This window comes from Nanorana parkeri, unplaced genomic scaffold (genome assembly GCF_000935625.1).
Source record: "Nanorana parkeri isolate BGI_ZX_2015 unplaced genomic scaffold, ASM93562v1 scaffold118, whole genome shotgun sequence".
Classification (NCBI taxonomy): Eukaryota; Metazoa; Chordata; class Amphibia; order Anura; family Dicroglossidae; genus Nanorana; species Nanorana parkeri.
The window spans coordinates 808,564-816,810 of NW_017306386.1; the positions used below are offsets into that span (position 1 = coordinate 808,564).

General features: G+C 45.3%; 1 protein-coding gene across 1 annotated transcript in view; it reads right to left on the bottom strand.

Annotated features, from left to right (window-relative positions):
* Window positions 1-8,247, bottom strand: part of ATP2A3 (ATPase sarcoplasmic/endoplasmic reticulum Ca2+ transporting 3) — a 175,316-nt gene that overhangs the window by 38,065 nt on the left and 129,004 nt on the right. The gene's annotated exons all lie outside the window — the stretch shown is intronic.

The following is an 8,247-nucleotide window of genomic DNA, read 5'->3' on the forward strand; positions in this document are numbered from 1 at the left end:
TCTCTCTCTCTCTATATATATATACACACACACACACACACACACACACACACACACACACACACACACACAATCAGGTCTGACATGATTGAGTATAAGAAGAGCATCTTAGGGAGTCAAGAGTGCCTCAGAAGTAAAGATGGGCAGAGGTTCACCACTCTGAAATGCTGCGTCAATTTCAGAATAATGTTCCTCAAAGTACAATTGCAATCAAAAGACATATTAATGGATACTCCACTAGGGAACTCAGAAATGGAAAAAGGTTTTGGGGGGCATAGTAGACCACAGATTGAATAACAGCACGCAATGCCAGGCTGTAGCGAGCAAAGTACTGTCTTGCATTAAAAAGGGAATTTACTCTAGAAACAAAGCAATCATTTTGCCACTTTATAGATCCCTGGTTCGGCCTCATCTTGAGTATGCCGTTTTGTTTGTTCACCAGTCCACAGAAAAGATGTCCTTGAGCTGGAGAGAGTCCAGAGAAGAGCAACAAAGCTAATTAAGGGGTTGGAGGAACAAAGCTATGAGACAAGGTTACTAAATTTAAACTTGTTCCCACTGGAAGTGAGGAGACTGATAGGGGACATGATTTTGATGTACAAAATGTTTGGTGGTGATGGCAACACCAGCAATAAACGTTTTACAGTAAACTCCCTAAAAAAATACTAGAGGCCACCACCTAAAATTGGGGGAGAAAAGATTTAACCACAAACGGCTTAGGGCAGGTGTGCCCACAATTTTTTGTGTTAAGATCTACTTTTCAAATGACTATCTCAATGAGATCTACCAAAACGCACTATATCGCATACTATATTCCCTTGCGTTCTGGGGCTGGAGGAGGCGTGGTGGTGCATTCAAGTCAGTGGTCCTGCAGCCACCCTTCCCTCCCCCCTCGCCTGCAGTGGAATCGCCTGCACTAGAACACGCGGCACAACAATGCCCGCGTTCCCAGTCCAGTATGATTGCAAAAAATAGTGCATGCAGCATTTTTTGCGATTGCACTGGAGCGGCCCCCTCCTACCCCAGAACACAGGGGGAGTTTAGTATGCGATACAGTGCGTTCCAGCAGCTAACCACGCTGGAACGCACTGTAATTGGTGTGAACAAGCCCTTAATAGGGGTTAATATAATATACTACACAGCCAATCATTCTTCCCTAATGGTGACTGGGAAAGTGGGATTAGTCAGACACATAAAAAACTGCATACATGTGTGTGCATGCCTAGATTATAACTTAGGTTTCTAGTAGTAACTACCTGCTTCCTGGCTCTCCTGGCTCTTCAGGCGTGCTGGTGTGTCAGACACCGCAGGCAGGGAGGGGCAGTCCCAATATGTCCGACGCTGCAGACTAGGATAGGTGGTACCAATGTGTCTGACACTGCACAGACCCGCAGTCTACCAGCATTAGCTTTGCAAGCAGCTGGTAGAGCGCAATTGACCTTATGGGCACCCCTGGCTTAGGGGCTTCTTTTCAGTTAAAACGGTTACATTTTGGAACTCTCTGCCACAAGCAGTGGTATCAGCAGAGAATATTGTTTAGTTCAAAAATCATTTAGCTACCATCCTAAGAGATCATAACATACAGGGGTACAGGTACTCTTAATACTAGACCACATAGGGACTTATATACACGCATGCACAACTCACACAAAGGTTGAATTTGAACGACCTGTGTCTTTTTTTCAACCTCAAATACTATGTATAGAGAGAAAACGGACATCAATTTTTTCACATGGCCAATATTGCTCTATGTTCATATTTATATGCTGTATATATGGTCTTAATATAAACCTGTTCTCTGGACCATGGTACAATATCAACCCTAGTGATATCAAATCTAGGGGCAGTATAATCATATATGTGATATGGTTATAAAAACATGTACATAGAAATCCAAATGCAATCAGCCAAATGAATGTGGTCGATGTATAGCTCAGTTGAAATAAAGATACTACATTCATCAACAGTTGTATAAGAGCTCCATGCAAACTATATATGACTCAGACTGAATAAAGATACTGCATTCATCATTTGTTTATAAGTTCAATTGCTGCGACCTATATATATGACTCACATGGAATACAAATACTGCATTCATTGTTGTTTGTTTAAAAGTCAAATTATCATCACATTTGAACATTCAATTGGCAGTCCAAGTACAATTACTACATCAGTGTTATCCACTTTTTACGTTTGAACTTCAATACTGTTTAGGTTTGTAATGCCTCACAGATGCCGCAGATCTTGAAAAGTGTAGGTACAATTGTCACTGTTCACAGTACCCTTGGGATAGATTACTCATACCCTAGATGATATCTTTGGAAGGAATTTAACTGCATATTAAAGAGCTACAATTGAATAGTTGAGGTATTCCAAACTCTGCTAAATTGGAGCCCAGAGAATATACAGCCACCTGGGCCTTACGACCATATTCAACAAATGCTATCAAAGACAGATAATGTCTCAAATGGATCTTTGTGTAGTTTTAAAACAAAAACCCATACTTTCCTCTAGCCTCAGACAGCCAATAATAGATACAGTGAACATTAAATACTCCTGGGAGTCACAGCAGTGCAAGAAAAGTATAGGTTCTGACCGTTTTTACTGGTCCCTCCATCTTTCCTTAGAGAATGGGAACACGTGTTCAAAAAAAAGGTCTGTTGTAGTCCCAAATTGTACACATTTTGGGTGTGCATTGTGGTTTGCAATATATATATATATATATAAATAAATAAAAATAACAAATGGACAAGCGCACTGCCAGGGAATACAAACTTGTGGGAGAAAAGGTATAGGGGCAGAGGATACAGTGTGCAAGCTCTATGAGAAACAGAGAGAGGAGCCCGGTGGTAAACAATAAAAAAACTGTGTTGAGAGCGCTACTACTGTTCTAAGCACTAGAAGGAACTCACATTTGAGATGTCATCAGCGGGAGGAAATCCAGTGGGGCCCCTGGAAGAGTGCAAACCGGCTGTGCCCCGTGGTCTGGTAAATTGGATGCCTGTAAGGACGTGGGCTGCGGTGGAAGGACAGCTGCCTCCTTCAAGGGATCAGCTGGCCAGGCTGAGTCGTTGCGGCCGTGGGCACTGTGTCCGAAGTGCTGTCTGCAGTTGGCTATATGTCAGGTGGCCAGAAGGCAAAGCGGTGATATTGAAAGGAACGAACGCCGTTGGAACGAACAAGCGATGTGTGCGGGGTTAGTAGCTACGCGTTTCGAGGCGGAGCCTCTTTGTCAAGCTCAGATCAAACGGGGAGAACTGAATTGCAGGAAAAAACTTGGACTTTAAATGTGACAGCTGGGCGGAGTCAGCACCAATCTTGCTTTCCTGATAGGTGGAGCTGTGGAGGGTGTGGGTATACACACCCTCGATTTAAAAAGCAGCATATTACGTTCATCTGAGGCGCATAAAGAACACATCTTTTGTTATTACTACTATCCTGAGTTCTATGCAGAGTTGTCAGGGGTAACTAAGAGCTTAATTTGTGTATTAAGAGATCAACAACAAAAATAAGAGTGTATATATAGAGAACAAATAAAAGATATTTATTTAAGACTAGAGTATTTGTGTGTATAAATACTTAATTGAATTTAAAAAAAACTCTTTGGAGAGATAAAAGCATCTAATGTTAAAAGAACATCAAATACTGGGTGTAATTAAAAACCTCACCCATCTAGAGGGATCTGGTGGGAAGGGGTTAAAAACATATTTCAAAGATTCTGGACACCTCCTTCAAGTCCTATCATCCTACAAATGGGACCAATCCTACAGTTGGATTTCATTAGACGTCACCTCCCTATATACATCCATTCCTCACTCTGTAGGTTTAAATGCCTTGCAATATTTTCTTACCAAATCTTTCATTAATCACAGTCAAGCACAGTTCATTTTGAACTGTACAGAGTTTGCCCTCACACATAACTACTTTTCTTTTTTGGGCAAATTCTACTTGCAGATGCAAGGGACAGCCATGGGGGCAAATTTTGCTCCCAGTTACGCCAACTTAACCATGGGTCATTGGGAGGCACTCCACATTTGGAGTAACAATCCATTTGCAAATCGGCTAGTTTTCTATGGCAGGTACATTGACGACATCCTGATTATTTGGGATGGTCCCACCAAGAGTGTGCCCCAGTTCCTTGCTCATCGCAATCAGTTTGGGCTTGGTTTCACATTTGAGTCTAACACCAAATTGGTGTTTCTTGGTCTTGAATTGTCTTTTAAGAGCCATGACATCATTACCAACAATTATGTCAAACCTACCGGAGGCAACTCCTACCTTCACTATAAGAGTTGCCACCATACGAGGTGGAAGAAAAATATCTCCAAGAGCCAATTTTGTAGAGACTCAGGAGAAATTGCACTCAAAATACAGATTGTCACATCCAGCCAATTACTCCTTAATAAATTCAGAGAGAAGGAATATCCAGAGGAACTTATCATGGAGGCCTTCTCTGGCTATACCGAAGTAGAACATGCCGCGGACACGACACACCATCAAACCGCTAGGGAAGATAATAATATCCGATTCATCACCACCTTTAATAACAGCTTCACAGCCATTCAAAAAGTCATACGTAAACATTGGCATATCTTACAAAAAGACCCGAAATTGGGTCCCAATTTACCGCCCAATCCGTCTATCAATTTTAGAAAGTCCAGGAGTGTCAAAAACATGGTAGGTCCTAGCCGATCCTTCCAAGGCCCAGAAATCCGTCCTAAGCACTTTCTCTTTGACAATAGAACTGGAGCGTTCCAGTGTAAAAAATCTAGATGTTTGACCTGCCAATTCATCCAGCATGGTCAATCCATATTTCACGACCATCTCCAGAACCCCTACACCATCAACAGTTCGTAACTTGTTCTCATGACCACGTGGTCTATGGTCTAAAGTATCCATGCGGTCTCATATGTGGGTGGCGCGATAAGACCTTTAAGGGCTAGAATCGGCGACCACAGACGCCTGATAGAAAAGGGCAATCTAGAACATAGCGTACCTCGACACTTTACGCTTAAACATAACCATCTCACTACTCCCGTCGGCGTTCTTTCCTTTCAATATCACCGCTTTGCCTTCCTGGCCACCTGACACGTAGCCAACTGCAGACAGCACTTTGGACACACAGTGCCCACGGCTGCAACGACTCAGCCTGGCCAGCTGAGCCCTTGCAGGAGACAGCTGTCCTTCCACCGCAGCCCACGTCCTCACAGGCATCCAATTTACCAGACCACGGGGCACAGCTAGTTTGCACTCTTCCAGGGGCCCCACTGGATTTCCTCCCGCTGATGACATCTCAAATGTGAGTTCCTTCTAGTGCTTAGAACAGTAGTAGCGCTCTCACAGTTTTTTATTGTTTACCTGTAAAATCCTTTACTTGGAGTGCAGTAAAGGACACAGGCTTGAGCCAGGTATGCATGCTTCAAATTTAAGCCGAAATTTGATGCATGGGTGCCGCTGTTTGGCTGGCATCCCTTCATCAGCTGATCGAAGGAGTATGTTGGAAAATTGTTGGCTGAACAGAGCTAACAGCCTTGTGCAGGTATTCTGACAGTGACCAGGGCCACTGTCAGAATACAAAAGGAAACAGCAGGAGATTCCTTGATCAACGCTTGTAAGCGTTGATGGGGAAAATCTGTTCTAGAAGCGTGTATACCCGACTTTAGTTTTTTTATTACCATGTTATAATTAGCTACCTTTAGGCAATTAGGACAGTGAAAAACAGAGTTGTTAGGGCCACCCCCAACTCCTCCCACTCCCAGCAAGCCTGAGATTTTTTTTTAGCAAGCATACGGAGTAAATTACAGAAACAGAGTAGAGGGACCTATGTCCTGTACTTCAAGAAAAGGAATTTAGTCAGAAAAACTTTACTGCACAGTACGGGAATACAGGCTTAGTCTTAGATTACTCAAACATCTAAAAGCAATACAACTGAAGGGTGGACAATATAGAAAATAAACATCAACAGAAACAAGGGGTCAACTCAGAGAAGAGCTAGAATCACCTTGCAGCCGAAGCTGGTACCAGAAAAGGCCTAAACATCCAACTGGTAAAACTTAAACGTGGAAACAGAGGACCAGGTGGAAGCCTTGTAAATCTGGGAAACAGATGCCAGATGTTGAAAAATCTGTGAGGTACTTACGGATCTGGTATTGAGTGCCTTACCAGGGAAGGAAGAAACCCTATCCTTAGGGAGACACAGAGACAAGCTTTCAGAGCCTGTGTTGTCCACTGCACATTGACAGACAAGACTTGGGATAAACGATCCTTTAACAGAAGGCTGTCTAGATACCCCACATTGTGGACATCCTGATCTCAGAGCAAAGCAGGGACGGGCTAAAAACTTGGTGAAGACCCAAGATGCCATAGACATGCCAAAGTACCCATCAAAACCACAGGAAGTGTGATTACTAGGGTGGAAAGGTGCAAATAAGCATCCTTAATGTCCACAAAAGCCAGGAGATCCCTCTGCTAGATGAATGCAATCTCATGTCAAAGCAACGAAGACCACAAGTACCTAGGAGTCAATGTGGAATCATATTTTGCCGCAAAAAAACGGGAAGACAGGTACCATGTGAACAAAATGGAAATATTGCCCCAAAGATGGCAAAGGCATGCGCAGTAGAATTAAGCCAGGGGCGGAGCACAAGACCACCCCTAGCAGGCCAGGAAATAGCCAGTACATTTGAAAAAAGATGGCCACTGTACAAATGTGCAGACTGTAAACAAAGGTGTGCAGCTTCCCTATGCATGACTGGGACATACAATCAAAAAAGCTATGGCCAGTTCCCTATGCTGAAGGCCTAACAAAGTGCTCTGGGGCTCTGACCCCTGAACGAATGGGTCTAACCAATGCTCTAGGGCAGGGCTCAAAATTTCCACTCGCCTGCTCGCATTTGGCGAGTGGAAATGCAAGGGGGTTAGGTGGCCAACTGGTGGCGAGTAACTTAAAGCCTGGCTAGTAGCTCAGGACTTGAAATTTTGACCCCTGCTCTAGGGGATCCCACATGGTGGGAGAGAGCAATGGCAGCCCAGGACACAAAATTAAAGGGCAAGTCTCCACCCTTTCTAGTGACCATACACCTAAGGGGCCTTCAGGGACAGGGTTTAACCACAGCTCTGGACCTGTAAAGCACACTGCGGCTGATATCACTCATTGCCAAGGTGAGCGCCTTAACAGAGGTTGCAGTAGTAAAGTCTGGGTACAGTCCCCAAGGCTCAGCTGAGGGACATTGATCTGAAAGAGGATCAGCCCCAGTGACTATATTGCAGCCAAAACCTTGATGGAGCAATGTTTCTAAAAATTCCACAGGTATAAAGACAAAAATCTTCCCTAAGAGAAAAAATATCAATCACCTAAAACAGGCCTCAATTTCCACTCGCCCCCTCGCAATTGGCAAGTGAAAATTGCGGGGGGGGGGGCGGGGGTAGTGGAATGTCAGCAATGGTGCCTCGCCGGCGGGACTAGGGATGGGACACTAGCGCTGCGGCAATCGCTCGCTTTTGTTTTCTCTTCTCTTTCTCACCTGCTGTAGCTACAGAGCAGCAGAGTCCGAGAAGGAGAAGAGAGAACAGAAGCGAACGCTTGCCGCGGCGGTAGTGTTACACCCAGAGCCGGAGCTAGCTCTCTGCGCTCCCTCTCTTTCGTCCCGGCCGCTTCAGCTCCACTCACAGAGGAGGCTCTGATTACACCCGTTATCACTCCCTCTCTCTCCTTCTGGCCGCTCTGAAGCTGCAGCGGCCGGGAGCAGAGAGGGGGAACGCGGACAGGTAAGATCGTAGCTGCCTCTCCCTGGAGCTGAAGCGATCGGGAGAAGAGGTGATCGTTCAGCGGTGTGATCAGAGCATTCTTAAAGAGCCCCCCCTCCCAGTCCACATCTTTTGGACGTTATTAAATCTGAGTTGCCCCACTCAGTATGCCCCTCGCTTGCGGCCATAGAGTGGGGCACTCGTATTAATAACGTGCTGGATTAGTCTGGCCCAGGGGCGGACTAGGCCCGGGGGCAGGGTGGCAATTGCCCCCCAGGCCTCTCTGATACCTTTGCAAACGCCCCCCTCGCCATGGCACGGACTTCATCTCTCCCCTCTTGGCCGCTGCAGCAGCAGAGCCACCGAGAGGGGAGAGATTAAATGCTTATGGCGGCGGTGGGGGGCGTTTGCAAAGGTATCAGAGAGGCTTGGGGGGCAATTGCCACCCTGCCCCCAGTCCGCCCTTGGGTCAGACTAATCCAGCACCTTATTAATCTGAGT